The sequence below is a fragment of the Ranitomeya variabilis genome, chromosome 2 (genome assembly GCF_051348905.1).
Source record: "Ranitomeya variabilis isolate aRanVar5 chromosome 2, aRanVar5.hap1, whole genome shotgun sequence".
NCBI lineage: Eukaryota > Metazoa > Chordata > Amphibia > Anura > Dendrobatidae > Ranitomeya > Ranitomeya variabilis.
In genome coordinates, this window is record NC_135233.1 from 985,071,397 (window position 1) to 985,089,679 (window position 18,283).

Here is an 18,283-nt window from a genome sequence, read left to right on the forward strand (position 1 = left end):
TTTACTGCGTTCCCCAGCAAACCTCTCAGGTAAAGGGATTTTTGGCTCTGCAACTCTACCTGCAGTTTCCACTTGCACATTAGACACCACAAGACCCTGTTGCTGAACTGCCCCCTTCAATTCTGTGACCTGTAAGGACAGCGCCTCCAACTGGCGGGTTATGGAAGTCATGGGATCCATGACATAAAAAAAAACCTTTTTTTTTCTTTTTGGGCCGATTATAATGCCATGGAAGTACTGGGTAGACTAAGGCTGGTTACCCGGGCCCCTGCGATATCCCTCAGGCTAGGGAAATCCTGTCTGTCCCTTTCCCAGAAGTTACACTAAAGGTGTGCATGTCTGGCCCTGTCTCCTGTTTCAGCCCTAAGCTGAAACCACCACCCACTACCCAGTGAAGAGACCACACACCAATCCCCACAGAAAGCACAGACAGGGAAAACAGAAAAATGCACCACGCCGCAGACACACAGGAATACACTATAATGTGCACAGGGCAAAACAAATACAAATATAGGAAGGAGGAATATGACAATGGATAATACACCACCAGATACAATATTTCTTCTCCTAGACCACCACTCCAGACCGAGATCACCAGGCACAAGACACAAGCTGGATAAAGTCTAGCCGGCGCCACTGAGCGTGTAGTGGACGTAAGTGGAATTACCACTGTCTGTCGGACGCCCTAGTGTGAACAGCGTCCGACATGACACATTTCTATAGCCTCTATCACATGCCATAATTGAAATCTCCTGCCAATTTGAAAAAGAAATGTCTGCAATGAGCACATTCTGCTAAGTCTGGCAACACATGCAATCTATTTACTGTCATATTTGTAAGTAGAGGGGTGGTATTAAACTGTTAAAGATCTAGGATTTGGGTGACCTTAATATATAAAAATGCCATACTAGTTCTTTTTTTTTTTAATTTCACATACCATTATTGTATATAATTGCCGTGATCTCTGGCCTAATATTGTTAAACAGCTGTGTGTGCAAATAGCAACGTAGGCTCTAAACATGAGGTCCTGCCCAACTTCCTGCAGCCTTGCCTTGCAGTGCCATCTCCGTTTCTTCTGCATTGCAACACACCTAACCGCATATGACACTGTCTTGTGAAATAAATGAGGAAGAAACGTGTCACTTAGACAACACTATACTCAAACGGGTTTCCTTTTGGTAAAAAAAAACAAAAAACATTGTTTTGCAATCTTATCATCCTGATATCATTGTAAACTCATTCTGGGTTTTCTTCTCTTTACAATAGAACAAAATATAGCGGGTTTTTTTCATGTTTCATCCGTTTTGCATCTGTGTTTCTTTTGTTTATTTTCTCATTCAATTTTAAAAACTGAAGACAACAGACTGTGCAAACTTTTTTTTTTATCCATTGACTTTTAGCTATGGTTCAGTTAAAAACAGATAAAACATGGATGGAAAACTGAAGTAAAAACAATGTTTTCTGTTTTTTTCCGGATCCCTATAGGCTTTGATGACCGAGTCTGATCTGGAAAAACATGTGTGAATAGGATTTCCTCTGAGTCTCACAAATCAGACACACAGGTCAGTTGTTTTTTTTTAAATTGGATGTGTGTGTAAGCAGGTGCTGAGATGCAGTATGCAGGGATTGCAGAGCAGTACGATATAACAATACTATTTATTTTTTTAACAGCTAAAGTTAAAGGGACTCTGTCACCTGAATTTGGAGGGAACAATTTTCAGTCATATGGGCGGGGTTTTCGGGTGTTTGATTCACCCTTTCCTTACCCGCTGGCTGCATGCTGGCTGCAATATTGGATTGAAGTTCATTCTCTGTCCTCCATAGTACACGACTGCGTAAGGCAAGATTGCCTTGTGCAGGCGTGCACTACAGAGGACACAGGATGAACTTCAATCCAATATTGCAGCCAGCATGCAGCCAGCGGGTAAGGAAAGGGTGAATCAAACACCCGAAAACCCCGCCCATATGACTGAAAATTGTTCCCTCCAAATTCAGGTGACAGAGTCCCTTTAAGAGGCAGTAGCAAGGAGCTATTGGAACAACAAGGGTTAAATGAAATAAGCAAAACGAGTGCGACAGTCTAAGTTTCAAACAACACTTATTGTTGCTCCTGGTGGGGTCCTTAGTCCACAGTCCGATGGGGGTAGTAGTACCGGCTATAGCCGGTGTAGGGTCCTCAGATGGGGTCCAAAGTTAACAATCCGTCTTCTGGCGGCAGCGGGCGGTCTCCGGTTTTACCCGCTGAGCCCCTAGTCTATAAGCCTGTGCAGCCAAAGTAACAAGAGCTGCAGCAATCCTGGGGTTAAACGTGGGCTGATGTGCACTGTCTGGCAGAAAGGACCGCAGCCTACTGTCCTGTAACCAACCCTCGCTTCTCTGCACACGCAGTATTAAATGTCACTGGGCGCGCGGCGCTCTCTACACTCACTGCCCCGCTAGTGGTATTGGGAGATGTCAGCTGCAGTCCTTCGCAGTGCCGGCGCTCAGGATGTGGAGCGCGCTGCTCACCCTCTTGCACTCTCTCTGATGGCGGGAAACTCTCTGCCAGGCTCGGACTGGCCCAAAGGGTAACACGAGAATCCCCCGGTGGGCCCCTGTGTAGATCTAGGCCCCTAACCCCACTGTATGGGCAGTACCTGGCATAATTCACTTGATTCACTCTGTACAAAAAAGCAGCATCTCATCATTCATTAACCACACTACCCAGTTTATTATTATATAGAGATATAGGTAAATAGGTAGTATAATATTTGCATGCAGGTGAAAAGTGGGCCCCCCCAAAGTCAATATTACTGGTGGGTCCTTGTCACCCCAGTCCGACACTGGTGGTTGTGCTTGCACAGGTGCTATGACTCATTCTAACAGCACTTGTGCTGATCTTTATGGGGTGTGAAGAGTCCACTGATCTGATAGTACTGGCCTATTCTAAGTATCAATAATCTAAACCTCAAGGCACTGAGTGAGAAATTACTGCTGGCAGATTACTGCTATTTATTCTGTAAAATTGTGAATGCAGCTGTTGGCTATTAACAGCCTGTAATCGATGATGAGTATAAGATAGAGTAAAGAAATATTTGATCATTTTCACTCATCCAATATTACTCATTACAGTCTATGGGCATGCTCACATGTCCAGCTTTTTTGCAGATAAATTGACGCTATCCGTGTGGCATCATAATGCTGTCCACTTTTCACTGTCAAATAGGTAGAAGTTGGAAAATGTTGATCTTTTTCAATCCTTTGAAACAAAAACCACACTTATGGTAAAAATGTACATTGTGACCAAAAAAATGACAAAAATCATTTAAAAATCATTGACCAAAATGTATCCATATACGGGGATAGATATGATTTCTCATTGCAGTTTTTGAAGAGAAACACATCTTATGAGCCCAGTTTCCTACATGAACCAGACACCTAAATAAACTCTAGAAGAAAAGCTATAATATCTGACGGCATCAGAATGTGTCAACTGAAGGAAAGTAAATTTTAAAACACACTCCTCTTAATATATTGCAATCATCATATTATCCGGCACTGTGTACTTACAATTGCTCAGTTTTCCCTTCTGCCCTTCATTTTTCCCTTCTTCCCAGTTAATTATTTTCTTTTCTATTAGGTCTATGACATCACGTGAGTAAAAACAGACTAGCTGAATCCTTCTAAGCTCTATGTAGAAACAGGAAGCCTCTCTTCCCTGCATGAGTCACCATTAGAACTAAAATTCTACATCACGTGATATAGAGCTAAGGGAAAAGAAAAGAATTAGCTGGGTAGAAAAGCAAAATGAGCAATTGTAAGTACACAGTGATATACAATATGATGAGTGCAATATACTGTATTAAGAGGAAAAAACTTTCAAAAAAGTTTCCTGAATAAATGAGATTCCATGCCGTCAACATAGCATTTTTCGGTGCCATCAGGACACTACGTAGATCAACAGATCTGTTTTACAAATTGCATTTCTTGCATCAATGAAGTAACTCCGGATGGGTGCTTTATGTACCTGATTTAAATGCATGGAGTAATTCAATTCCCCTGTGTTGCACACTTCCAAATTTGCTGTCCAGGAAGGAGGCCTCATGCCATGCAGTTGCACAGGCACAACAGTCAGCAACCACGTCGAGTCCAGCGTTCAGTTGTCCCTTGTCAGGATATATGTCTGTTCACAAATTGTTATTTAGATAGGGCATATATATTCGTTAGCACTTTACATTGTCCGGTGCTGGAGAAAGACCATTGCTGGCTTTTAGAGGCTCCTAAAGGAGACTTGTGTCTCTTTATTAAATTTTTGCTTCCCTTAAATTTTCAATATTTTGGTTTAAAAAAAATGGTGATAGGGTATTGGCCAGTTTCTGTACGATTAAAGCAGCTCTAAGAGTCTGGGTTAGCCACTAGAGGGGGGCTTTATAGCGCACTGAGATTAGAGATAGGAACTCAGGAACAGTAAGAGTTAACTTAGGAGGGGCCAACTGTGGGTAAGACAGGAGGATTTCATGGTTTTGGGTCAGTCAGGCTAGGGAGCCCAGGCAGGTCAGCTGGGCCTGGGGCCACCCCCCAGCTAAGCCGTGGGCCACGTAACATTAAGTGTGAAGCCCAGTCGTCCTGGACAGTAGAAGTGAGAGCAGCAGGACAACAGAAGTGAGAGCAGCAGAACAGCAGAAGTGAGAGCAGCAGGACAGCAGAAGTCACCGCAGAACAGAAACGCAGGTCGCTCCAAAATGTGGCAGCTTTCTACTTGGGCAGATGCCCTTATGTCTGGGGCAAAACGGACAAGGGATCTTCTAAACGTAGCGAAGCTGAACAGGGAGGACGCTGCAGTAACGGTCGAGACGGGACAAATTGGGTACAATCTAAAGGACATAGGGAAGAGCACAGGGAAAGGGAAGGATGTGAACTGTGCAGAACTCTGTGTTGTTGCTGTAACTGATGTGGACGTGCTGTGATTGGAAACAAGCAAAGTTCTACAATTTAAGTTGGGATTGGACTCTATCTCTTTATGTGAAGAAGTGTCCGTGTGTCTAAAAGAGGCCTCTGAGAACCAGGCAAGTGAGACAGTGGGACAGTATATATGTGATGCGGGTGGTCAGGGCACGCTAAAGCAGACACCTATGTGGGCCATGACTATGGCCCTGGCTGCCGCTCACAATACAGCGCTTATTCATATCCGTGGATTATCAGCTACTGCAGGGTATAACAGTCGTCCAGAGGCAAGAGCAAGACATGTTCTCTGTAACCACACTGACCACGAGGATCACGGACAAAGGACACCCCTATATTCCTTAGTATTCTTCAAGATACTATATCAAAATGTTTTGTTTTCCTTTTTTTTGTGCACTTTTTTCTTAGCTGGACAATCTCATAATTTAGACCACAAATTCTCTCCCATTGGCAGCAGACTTGTCTCTCATCTCCTGCCTCACAATCAGTGAAATTACCCTCCAAGGCTATGATTCTACCATGAGTATTTGGTGAGATTGTGACTCTGTAGATTTCCTGCAGAATTTCATTGTTCAACTTGCCAGATTAGGTTATTTGTGTTTCTTCGTTGCCTTTTGAGTGTATTTTACATGTTTTTATTGCATTTTTTGTCAGTTTCGCTCTTCTTTTTGAATATAATTTTTTAATTAAAATTACTTTGTTTTGCAAACTTCCTGTTTTCTGTGAGCTTTGATAATGTTATATTGATAATGTTATATGTGCATGTGGATTACATCCATTCCTTTGCTGCTGAAATGTAATAAAAACCCATATGAATGTTTTATATATGAATATTCGGCATCTCATTAAAGTGTATGGGGAAATCCTGCAAATAAAACACATGTAATTTGCAAGATTTCAAAAATTCAACACACCTCAATTTTGTAGTATTAAAAAAAGTCCAAGAACAGTAAAGGATCCAGCTTCCAGAATATAATTTTTTAATTTAATCCATTAAAAAAGTGAAAATATATAAAAACTTTGCAAAAGGTTGAAGTGAACACTTTCTATAAGAACCAACGCGTTTCAAACGTCACAACTTTCTCAGTCCTGGTTCAAAATGGGTCGGTTTTTATGAAGGGTATTCAGAAAGTGAAATCTCTGTTCCCCTGTACTTTACACACTCTCCAGGACTGAATCTCCGGTGCCACCTATGGTATCTGTTATTGTCTGCAGCGCTGACTTTACATCGACAGCGCTGCAGACAATTAGTGAGCTCAGCAGCTTATGATGTCAACTCAAGCAGAGTCACTGAGCTAAATTACTGACTGCAGCGCTGTCATCGATGTAATGATGAAGTCAGTAAGGATTTACAGCACTTTTACATGGCGATATTTTGCATCAGTATTTGTTAACAGACTCCAGCAGTGTATCCAAAACACAGAAGAGGTGAAAGTCATTCAGTTATTATTTTTCTCAGTGTTTGCTCCTGTCTGTTTTTTTAGCTGACAAATACTGATGTAAAATACTAGCCAAAATACTCACTGTGTGAATGAGGCGAGGAAGCTGCTTGTAATTCTGCTGTAATATATGTCCTTATTCCAATGATGAGTGCACACTTGCTTGTCTTCTCTGCTCCATGATATTCAGCAGAGCAGGAGCAACACCTGGGGAAAACTGTGGCCGGTTGATGTCTGGCCCTATGACACAGTGACATGTGATTGACCCAGACTCCCAAACAAAATGAATCACACAGACGCACACAAAATAAATACACGAAGCATTGTAATTAGGTGTCAAATGTTCTCAATTTTATTTACATTCACATGACACCAAAAATGGCACAACCCTCAACTCACGAAGAGTCACCCTCCAGCACTCAGGAGAGGAAAAACCCCTGTGGTGGAAACCTCTAGGAAACCATGGCTGGAGGATTGCCCTTCCCTTGGGCTTAGAGAGGTAGTGCCGATATATAACAGATCTAACAAGTTTTAACATTTGTACATTTTACCAGATTTACAGAGAACGACATAACAAATATAGACTAAAAATGTGATAAACCGGATGTGGGAGAGATCTGGCTGCTATATCGGTCACATTGGTTGTTAGACCCAATTTAGTTGATCTGATTGCCCAGATGGATGAACCATTTCTTCCTTACAGATCCAGGTCCACCTCTCATAAATTTAGACTTTTGGTTGCAGGGATTGTTCATAATGGATAACCCCTAATAGGAGAAATACCCCCTCCCCCCTTCTACCATCCCAATTTATCACCCATTAAAGTCATAGGTGCTTCCATGAACTCCCAAAGGAGAGCAGCTCTTTGTAGAGGGTAACAGAAGGGGATCCTGTGCTGGGGACCCCCCTCGGTTACCTTCCCATGCCCTGGGGGTGTCTAAAGCAGACAAACCCTTTCCCTGCTAGAACCTCCTAATTTCACCAAGGTCAGCACATTAGGTGGGGTGGTCAAGCTCAACGTCCTCAGGCGCATCAGTAATGGCACTGATCGTGGCAGCGCGGCCTTCTATTATGGAATCTTCTTTATCACACTTGTTTATGACCTCATAACAGTTGTCATGGTTACTGCAGGGGCTATTACTGATGCTGGACCCAAGTATTAACCATTTCATCATTGGTAATTCACTTAATTATAGAGGCAAATAACTGCACTTGTTACCAAGCAGGCGCCTATCATAATGGCTTCCCTTAGGCACCATGAGAAATACAGATTAAACATGCAAGTGTTTCAGGAGTGTTTTGCACTTTTTAAATCCAGAGACTGGATTTATAGCTAGCACTTTACACAGAAAAAAAATAAGAGGAAATTACTTGTAAAATAATATTATAGGGAATTACATTTCAAGAATTTTCCTAATGTACAGTTCACATAATGACATACCGTATTTTCCGCTTTGTAAGACGCACTTTATTTCCCCCAAATTTGGGGGGGAAATGGGGGTGCGTCTTACAAAGCGAATATACCGCTTACCGTTACAGGCTGGGATGAGGGGGTGTCCGCCGCCGCTGTTGTCCGCCACCGCTGCCGCCCGCCATCGCTGCCGTGTTTGTCCGCCACCGCTGCCGCTGTTGTCCGCTGCTGCCCCGGGTGATGCTGGAGGCTCCGATGCTGCGGGGGGGCTCTGGCGACATTTTGTGAAAGACCAGAGTTCCCCGGCAGTTCGTCCATGCTTTCCTGTATGACTGACTCCGGGAAAATGGCCACCGGAATCTCGGGAGATGAGATTTCAGGGCTGAGATCTCATCTCTCGAGATCCCGGTGGCCATTTTCCCGAAGTCCACTGCACAGGAAAGCATGGACGAACTGCCGGGGGCTCTGGCCTTTCACAAAATGTCACCAGAGCCCCCCGCAGCACCGGAGACAGCCCTGCAGCTCCGGAGACAGCCCTGCAGCACTGGAGACAGCCCTGCAGCACCAGAGCCCCCCTGCAGCACCGGAGACAGCCCTGCAGCACTGGAGACAGCCCTGCAGCACGGGAGCCCCCGTGCAGCACCGGAGCCCCCCCTGCAGCACCCCTCATCCCAGCCTGCAGCACAGGAGCCCCCCTGCAGCACAGGAGCCCCCCTGCAGCACAGAAGGCCCCCTGCAGACCTCCTCATCCCAGCCGGCAGCAATGCTCCACTCCTGCCTCCAGCAACGACCCTGGGACCCTGATCCACCGCAGCCACAACCCCTGGTAAGCAATAAGACGCATGGATTATAAGACGCCCCACCAATTTATTAAAAAAAGTTTTTTTCCTATTTTTCTCCTCAAAATTTGGGGTGCATCTTATAATCCGGAGCGTCTTACAAAGCGAAAAATACGGTAGGTTGAAAAAAAGACCTACAGTAGGACTATCAAGTTCAACCAATCTTCAAAGTTATATATTGCTAGATTATTTAGAACTCACAGTGTCATTTTCTGTTTAAAAAGCATCCAGACCTTTTTTAAATGTTATAGTAACTGCCATTACTAGCTCTTGTGGTCGGCATTCCAGTCTGATTGCTGTTACTGTAAAGAACCCTTTCCTATTTAGCTGCCATAATTGTCTTTCCTCCACGGGTAACAAACAGGCTCGGACTGGCCCACAGGGTAACAGGGGAATCCCTCGGTGGGCCCCTGTGTAGATCTGGGCCCCCAACCCCACTGTATGGGCAGTACTTGGCATAATTCACTTGATTCACTCTGTACAGAAAAAAGCAGCATCTCATCATTCATTAACCATGCTACCCAGTTTATTATTATATAGAGATATCGGTAAATTTGTGAACGATGGTAGTATAATATTTGCACGCAGGTGAAAAGTGGGCCCCCCCAAAGTCAATGCTATTGGTGGGCCCTTGTCGCCCCAGTCCGACACTGCCTGCAGGCATGGGCCTATGAGAATACTGCTCTTATCGGGCTACGTCTGCTTTCACTGATAATATTGACAGCAAGTGCTGCTGATGGTAGACGTGGTATCATCTGCCGGCGCCTGTGCTCACAGTTAAAAAAAAAAAAGTAAAATCACATACACATTCAAATTAAAAAAAATATACCTTAACGCCCAATCCCCAATGCCCTCATCTGCTAGAAATAATGTAAAATAATAAACGAACATATAATCACCTGTTCGCCGTAGTCCACGTAATCCCAAGTGTCCCACGGTGATCTCACGTGTAGAGCACTCACATTGGGAGATGTGACCGCTCTATTCGGCCGCCAGTGATACATTGCGGGAGTGATTAACTCCTGTTAGTGTATCACTTAGCTGCCGTGAAAGTTCACCGGAGTTAATCAGCTGCCGTGCTCTCACTTATGGCACCGCTGCATGAGAACTTTTCCACGCAGTAGTGGTGCTGTAAGGGAGATCACCGAAGCTGATCAGCTGATGAACTCTTGTAACCTCTCTCATGGCAGCTCAGTAATATACACTGCGGGAGTTATTATCCCATGTCGGTGTATCGCCGGCGGTCTGATGTGACTGCTCTCAAAGTGATCAGGATCGTCATGTGACATTATGGATTATCTTCTCTGCGGACAGGTGAGGAATATTGTGGTTTATTATTTTATTTTTGTTGCAGGAGACATTGGCTTTGGTGGATTAGGTGTTCGGTGAGTATGGTTTAATTAAGATTATTAATGGAGTATGTGTCATTATTTCAAGTAAAGAACTTTATTACGGGTGTCTGTGTTTTTATACAATATCACTATGGGGTTACTAACCTGTGAGCTTGATGTCACCTAACAATACAAAGGTGACATCAACCCCACAAATATGAACCCCACTTGCCACTGCTACAGAGCAAGTGGGAAGAGCGAGTCTAAGCACCGATTTGGCGCATCTTTTAGATGCGCCTTTTCTGGGGTGGCTGAAAGCCATGTTTTTAGTCTGGAAGGGACCGATATCCATGGCCCCTTCCTAGGCTATTAATATCAGCCCGCAGCTGTCTGCCTAGCCTTTGCTGGTTAGATTTTATAGGGGGACCCTATGTCAATTATTTTGTGGGGTCCCCCTGTAAACTAGCCAGTAAAGGCTAAGTACACAGCTGTGAGCTGATATTAACCCCTTCCCGACATTTGACGTACTATCCCGTCGAGGTGGGGTGGGCCCGTATGACCGCCGACGGGATAGTACGTCATAGCCGATCGGCCGCGCTCACGGGGGGAGCGCGGCCGATCGCGGCCGGGTGTCGGCTGCATATCGCAGCTGACATCCGGCACTATGTGCCAGGAGCGGTCACGGACCGCCCCCGGCACATTAACCCCCGGCACACCGCGATCAAACATGATCGCGATGTGCCGGCGATGCAGGGAAGCATCGCGCAGGGAGAGGGCTCCCTGCGGGCTTCCCTGAGCCCCCCGCAGCAACGCGATGTGATCGCGTTGCTGCGAGGGTCTTACCTCCCTCCCTGCCTGCTCCAGACCCGGATCCAAGATGGCCGCGGATCCGGGTCCTGCAGGGAGGGAGGTGGCTTCACAGACGCCTGCTCAGAGCAGGCACTGTGAAGCAGCCTGCACTTCAATCAGATCGGTGATCTGTCAGAGTGCTATGCAAACTGACAGATCACCGATCTGTATTGTCCCCCCCTGGGGCAAAGTAAAAAAGTAAAAAAAAAAATTTCCAAATGTGTAAAAAAAAATAAAAAAAAATATTCCAAAATAATGAAAAAAAAAAAAAAATATTATTCCCATAAATACATTTCTTTATCTAAATTAAAAAAAACAAACAATAAAAGTACACATATTTAGTATCGCCACGTCCGTAACGACCCAACCTATAAAACTGCCACACTAGTTAACCCCTTCAGTAAACACCGTAAGAAAAAAAAAAAAAAAACGAGGCAAAAAACAACGCTTTATTACCATACCGCCGAACAAAAAGTGGAATAACACGCGATCAAAAAGACTGATATAAATATCCATGGTACCGCTGAAAACGTCATCTTGTCCCGCAAAAAACAAGCCGCCATACAGCATCATCAGCAAAAAAATAAAAAAGTTATAGTCCTGAGAATAAAGCGATACCAAAATAATTATTTTTTCTATAAAATAGTTTTTATCGTATAAAAGCGCCAAAACATAAAAAAAATGATATAAATGAGATATCGCTGTAATCGTACTGACCCGACGAATAAAACTGCTTTATCAATTTTACCAAACCCGGAACGGTATAAACGCCTCTCCCAAAAGAAATTCATGAATAGCAGGTTTTTGGTCATTCTGCCTCACAAAAATCGGAATAAAAAGTGATCAAAAACGGTCACGTGTCCGAAAATGTTACCAATAAAAACGTCAACTCGTCCCGCAAAAAACAAGACCTCACATGACTCTGTGGAGCAAATGTGGAAAAATTATAGGTCTCAAAATGTGGAGACGCAAAAACTTTTTTGCTATAAAAAGCGTCGCTGGTTTCACACTTCCGTTTTTGTCTGCAGCGTTTTTTGCACAAAAAAACGCATGCGTTTTTTCCCTATATTTAACATTGAAAACGCATGCGTTTTTTTTGTACGCGTTTGGTCGCGTTTTCAAACGCATGCGGTTTTTTTCTGCATGCGTTCATTTTCAGAAATACAACCTGCAGTATTTTCTTGCGTTTTTAAGCACATGCGTTTGTTTGCGTTAAAAACGCATGCATTTTTATCGAAAAAAACAGAAAACACACTGAAAAGCCACCCACCACCATCAAGGTGATAAAGGGATCCAAACCCTAACCCTAACTCTACCCCTAACCTCACCCCTAACCGTTTAATGAACATTTTCTGACAGTCATAGTGCCACGTATTTCAGTGCCACGTATTTCAGTGCCACGTATTTCAGTGCCACGTATTTCAGTGCCATGTATTTCAGTGCCACGTATCACGTATTTCAGTGGCACGTGTTTCAGTGCCACGTATTTCAGTGCCACGTATCACGTATTTCAGTGCCACATATTTTAGTACCACGTATTTCAGTTGCACGTATTTCAGTGCCACGTATTTCAGTGCCACGTATTTCAGTGCCACGTATCACGTATTTCAGTGCCACGTGTTTCAGTGCCACGTATTTAAGTGCCACGTATCACATATTTCAGTGCCACGTATTTCAGTGCCACGTATTTCAGTGCCACGTATTTCAGTGCCACGTATTTCAGTGCCACGTATTTAAGTGCCACATATCACATATTTCAGTGCCACTTATTTAAGTGCCACGTATTTCAGTGCCACGTATTTCAGTGCCACGTATTTCAGTGCCACGTATTTCAGTGCCACGTGTTTCAGTGCCACGTATTTAAGTGCCACGTATCACGTATTTCAGTGCCACGTATTTCAGTGCCACGTATTTCAGTGCCACGTATTTCAGTGCCACGTATTTCAGTGCCACGTATTTCAGTGCCACGTATTTCAGTCACGTTTAGGGTTAGGGTTAGGGGTAGGGTTAGGGTTAGGGCTAGGGTTGGAGGTAAAGTTAGGGTTGGGGCTAAAGTTAGGGTTGGGGCTAAAGTTAGGGTTAGGGTTTGGATTACATTTACGTTTGGATTAGGGTTGGGATTAGAATTATGGGTGTGTCAGGGCTAGGGGTGTGGTTAGGGTTACCGTTGGGATTAGGGTTAGGGGTGTGTTTGGGTTAGGGTTTCAGGTAGAATTGGGGGGTTTCCACTGTCCAGGCACATCAGGGGCTCTCCAAGCGCGACATGGCGTCCAATCTCAATTCCAGCCAATTCTGCGTTGAAAAAGTAAAACAGTGCTCCTTCCCTTCCGAGCTCTCCCGTGCGCCCAAAAAGGGGTTTACCCCAACATATGTGTTATCAGCGTACTCGGGACAAATTGAACAACAACTTCTGGGGTCCAAGTTCTCTTGTTATCCTTAGGAAAATAAAAATTTGGGGGGCTAAAAATCATTTTTGTGGGAAAAAAAAGATGTTTTATTTTCACGGCTCTGCATTATAAACTGTAGTGAAACACTTGGGGGTTCAAAGTTCTCACAACACATCTAGATAAGTTCCTTGGGAGGTCTAGTTTCCAATATGGGGTCACTTGTGGGGGGTTTGTACTGTTTGGGTACATCAGGGGCTCTGCAAATGCAACGTGACGCCTGCAGACCAATCCATTTAAGGCTGCATTCCAAATGGCGCTCCTTCCCTTCCGAGCTCTGTCATGCGCCCAAACAGTGGTTCCCCCCGACATATGGGGTATCAGCGTACTCAGGACAAATTGGACAACAACTTTTGGGGTCTAATTTATCCTGTTACCCTTGTGAAAATACAAAACTGGGGGCTAAAAAATCATTTTTGTGAAAAAAAAAAAAGAATTTTTATTTTCACGGCTTTGCGCTATAAACTTTAGTGAAACACTTGGGGGTTCAAAGTTCTCAAAACACATCTAGATAAGTTCCTTGGGAGGTCTAGTTTCCAATATGGGGTCACTTGTGGGGGGTTTGTACTGTTTGGGTACATCAGGGGCTCTGCAAATGCAACGTGACGGCTGCTGACCAATCCATTTAAGTCTGCATTCCAAATGGCGCTCCTTCCCTTCCGAGCTCTGTCATGCGCCCAAACAGTGGTTCCCCCCCACATATGGGGTATCAGCGTACTCAGGACAAATTGGAAAACAAATTTTGGGGTCCAATTTATTCTGTTACCCTTGTAAAAATACAAAGCTGGGGGCTAAAAAATCATTTTTGAGAAAAAAAAAAAAATTATTTTCACGGCTCTGCGTTATAATCTGTAGTGAAACACTTGGGGGTTCAAAGCTCTCAAAACACATCTAGATAAGTTCCTTAGGGGGTCTACTTTCCAAAATGGTGTCACTTGTAGGGAGTTTCAATGTTTAGGCACATCAGGGGCTCTCCAAACGCAACATGGCGTCCCATCTCAATTCCAGTCAATTTTGCATTGAAAAGTCAAATGGCGCTCCTTCCCTTCCAAGCTCTGCCATGCGCCCAAACAATGGTTTACACCCACATATGGGGTATCAGCGTACTCAGGACAAATTGCACAACATTTTTTGGGGTCCAATTTCTTCTCTTACCCTTGGGAAAATAAAAAATTGGGGGCAAAAAGATCATTTTTGTGAAAAAAATATGATTTTTTATTTTTACGGCTCTGCATTATAAACTTCTGTGAAGCACTTGGTGGGTCAAAGTGCTCACCACACATCTAGATAAGTTCCTTAGGGGGTCTACTTTCCAAAATGGTGTCACTTGTAGGGAGTTTCAATGTTTAGGCACATCAGGGGCTCTCCAAACGCAACATGGCGTCCCATCTCAATTCCAGTCAATTTTGCATTGAAAAGTCAAATGGCGCTCCTTCCCTTCCAAGCTCTGCCATGCGCCCAAACAATGGTTTACACCCACATATGGGGTATCAGCGTACTCAGGACAAATTGCACAACATTTTTTGGGGTCCAATTTCTTCTCTTACCCTTGGGAAAATAAAAAATTGGGGGCGAAAAGATCATTTTTGTGAAAAAATATGATTTTTTATTTTTACGGCTCTGCATTATAAACTTCTGTGAAGCACTTGGTGGGTCAAAGTGCTCACCACACATCTAGATAAGTTCCTTAGGGGGTCTACTTTCCAAAATGGTGTCACTTGTAGGGAGTTTCAATGTTTAGGCACATCAGGGGCTCTCCAAACGCAACATGGCGTCCCATCTCAATTCCAGTCAATTTTGCATTGAAAAGTCAAATGACGCTCCTTCCCTTCCAAGCTCTGCCATGCGCCCAAACAATGGTTTACACCCACATATGGGGTATCAGCGTACTCAGGACAAATTGCACAACATTTTTTGGGGTCCAATTTCTTCTCTTACCCTTGGGAAAATAAAAAATTGGGGGCGAAAAGATCATTTTTGTGAAAAAATATGATTTTTTATTTTTACGGCTCTGCATTATAAACTTCTGTGAAGCACTTGGTGGGTCAAAGTGCTCACCACACATCTAGATAAGTTCCTTAGGGGGTCTACTTTCCAAAATGGTGTCACTTGTAGGGAGTTTCAATGTTTAGGCACATCAGGGGCTCTCCAAACGCAACATGGCGTCCCATCTCAATTCCAGTCAATTTTGCATTGAAAAGTCAAATGGCGCTCCTTCCCTTCCAAGCTCTGCCATGCGCCTAAACAATGGTTTACACCCACATATGGGGTATCATCGTACTCAGGACAAATTGTACAACAACTTTGGGGGTCCATTTTCTCCTGTTACCCTTGGTAAAATAAAACAAATTGGAGCTGAATAAATTTTGTGTGAAAAAAAGTTAAATGTTCATTTTTATTTAAACATTCCAAAAATTCCTGTGAAACACCTGAAGGGTTAATAAACTTCTTGAATGTGGTTTTGAGCACCTTGAGGGGTGCAGTTTTTAGAATGGTGTCACACTTGAGTATTTTCTATCATATAGACCCCTCAAAATGACTTCAAATGAGATGTGGTCCCTAAAAAAAAATGGTGTTGTAAAAATGAGAAATTGCTGGTCAACTTTTAACCCTTATAACTCCGTCACAAAAAAAAATTTTGGTTCCAAAATTGTACTGATGTAAAGTAGACATGTGGGAAATGTTACTTATTAAGTATTTTGCGTGACATATGTCTGTGATTTAAGGGCACAAAAATTCAAAGTTGGAAAATTGCAAAATTTTCAAAATTTTCGCCAAATTTCCATTTTTTTCACAAATAAACGCAAGTTATATCGAATAAATTTTACCTTTAACATGAAGTACAATATGTCACGAGAAAACAATGTCAGAATCGCCAAGATCCGTCAAAGCGTTCCAGAGTTATAGCCTCATAAAAGGACAGTGGTCAGAATTGTAAAAATTGGCCCGGTCATTAACGTGCAAACCACCCTTGGGGGTGAAGGGGTTAATAGCCTGGGAACCTTTATGGCTATTGGCTCCTTCCCAAAATATTAACATCAGCCCTCGGCCATCGGCTTTCAATCTGCTGGTTATTAAAATTATGTGGGAGCCCACACAATTTTTTTTTTTCATTTTTTCTTTTAAATTAACTGGTCTGGTTACAGCCTATATACATTCGTTCTGGTGACAATGTTTGTGTTTACTTATCGGCTTAGTAGATTTTAATGTCATCCCTTCTCATGTACAGCACCATGGAATCAATGGTGCTATATATATATAAATAAACAATAATAATAATACTAATGGCACATCCAGACAAGTGTGAATAGGTGCATACCAGGAGCAGCTACCTCCATATACAATATACAAAAAAAGGTTGCACTCTATCATGCTAAAGCATGTCAATGTGTTATATATGAAATATGAATAGCAATACGGCTTTTTAATATTAGGAAAAAATGTATGAGACGCTTTGCACAAAATTTGGCCAAATAATGTCTGGCTATCAACCAACGTCAAGGTGGTCCCATTAAGTCTGATGGGTCCCTATCCAATGTGAACAACTCTCTAAGGCTGGTTTCACATTTGCGTTGGGCAGAGCTGCAGAGGGCTGCGTATTTCCTCTGTTAGGCCGGCGTCACACTGGCGTATTGCATCCGATGCGAGATCATCGGATGCGATATGCTAATGACACTCGGCTCCTGCTTGCAGCAGAGCAGGAGCCGAGTGTCATGCGTCTGTGCTCCGATTCTCTCGCACAGGGAGGATCGGATCACAGCTGCGGAGGAGGCGGAAAAATGAATTTCTCCATCTCCTCCATTGCTGGGGTCCGCTTATAACGCACAGCACTCGGAAGATATCCGAGTGGTGTGCGCTGTCTCACTCGCACCCATAGGCTTATATGGGTGCGAGTGAGCCGAGAGTTTTCCTTGGTCCGAGACAATCGCAGCATGCTGCGATTGTCTCAGACCGAGGAAAACGGCCGACAAAAAGTCGGCTGGTGGGAGCTGCTTCATAGCTTAACATTGGTCCGAGTGCAATGCGATTTTTTATCGCATTGCACTCGGCCGTTTAAAACGCCAGTGTGACGCCGGCCTCAAACTCACCCACTGCCGCACCTTCCATTCAGCTCCCCCTACGTCAGCATTCCTTCCGGCATGCCTCTTTAACATTGGATACGCTGGCCATGCGAAAGTATGCGGATGCCTCCGCATGCGTCGTTTTGACACTGCTGCAACCGCAACAAAATGCAACATGTTGCGTTCGGCACAGTGTCAAAACGAAGCATGCGGAGGCATCCGCATACATTCACATGGCCAGCGTACCCCAATGTTAAAGATAGGTACGCAGGATGCATGCCGACGTAGGTGGAGCTGAATGGAAGAGGTTCAGCAGTGGGCGGGGCTTAACGGAGGAACTATGCAGCCCTCTGCAGCTCTGCCCTACACATATGTGAAACCAGCCTAAGGCTGCCGCCACACTATCAGTATTTGGTCAGTATTTTACATCAGTATTTGTAAGCCAAAACCAGGAGTGGGTGATAAATGCAGAAGTGGTGCATATGTTTCTATTATACTTTTCTTCTAAGGGCTCCTTATCACTTGCGTGAAATACGGCCGAGTCTCGCAGATTAAAATCCGACTCTGCCGCCGGCACTTGGGAGCGGAGCGTGCAGTCCATGTATTGCTGTGCGGCCGCACGCTCCGCTCTGGAGTGCCGGCGGCAGAGCCAGGTTTTAACCTGCGAGACTCGGCCGTATTTCACGCAAGTGAGAAAGAGCCCTAATTGTTCCACTCCTGTACAGTGTTCATTTTAGGACATGGTCACATATCAAAGTCAAACATCAGAAATACTCTGTCTGATACCTCATTCTGATTCTTGATTCTGATACCTGACTTTCATATATCAAAGTCAAACATCAGAAATACTCTGTCTGATACCTGACTCTATCAGAGTCAGGTATCAGAATCATGTATCAGAATCAGGTATCAGAGTCAGGTATCAAAGTCAGGTATCAGAGTCAGGTATCAAAGTCAAGTATCAAAGT

General features: G+C 43.9%; 1 protein-coding gene across 1 annotated transcript in view; it reads left to right on the forward strand.

The window, feature by feature from the left end:
• Window positions 1-1,485: 1,485 nt before the first annotated feature.
• The window catches only part of MOGAT1 (monoacylglycerol O-acyltransferase 1), a 61,059-nt gene continuing 44,261 nt past the window's right edge, over window positions 1,486-18,283 (forward strand). The window contains exon 1 of the mRNA XM_077290883.1: window positions 1,486-1,562. The gene's annotated coding sequence lies outside the window, so the exon portion shown is untranslated. The remainder of the gene's footprint in view (window positions 1,563-18,283) is intronic.